Genomic DNA, 572 nt, shown 5'->3' on the forward strand with positions numbered 1-572 from the left:
TTGGCTGGTTCAGCAGGAACCGGACAGATTTTGATCCATGTATGGGCAGGCTGGTTGTCTGCAAGTCAGCCTGTTAGAAGATGTTCCCCCCTATCGGTGATGATACTTATGAGTGTATTCTGATGGCAGGGAAATCTCCCCGCTGTCAGAATACAATAGCGCAGCGGGAGGGATTCCCCCACCAACATCTCTAAGATAAAATTCTGTTGCAGAAGGCATTATACCTAAATGGTCACAGAGCAAATGTAGACTAATAGAACTGCAGGTGAAGTCTCATGTTGTCCTGAGAATATTGGTATGGTGAGAGAAAATCCTTAGTTTACTGTAACATATCCTCATAAGCTACTTTTCTGGAAAGAAACAGGAAATGTTTTGGCTGGTTGTTCTGAATTTAAAGCTTTAAATAGTAAATTCCTTTTACCGCTGCTTGAGATCTTCTCTTGTATGTGTGTTATTCATGTAAAAGGCACTAAACCTTCTAGTACTTGTATGTGATCTTCTTTGCAGAGTGTTAGGTGGAACTGAACTATTCAAGACTTATCATCGATTTTAAAGAAATGAAATGATCCAGA

This window comes from Lithobates pipiens, unplaced genomic scaffold, assembly GCF_037356315.1.
Source record: "Lithobates pipiens isolate NorthernLeopardFrog02 unplaced genomic scaffold, aLitPip1_a1.2 Scaffold_13, whole genome shotgun sequence".
NCBI classification, from domain to species: Eukaryota; Metazoa; Chordata; class Amphibia; order Anura; family Ranidae; genus Lithobates; species Lithobates pipiens.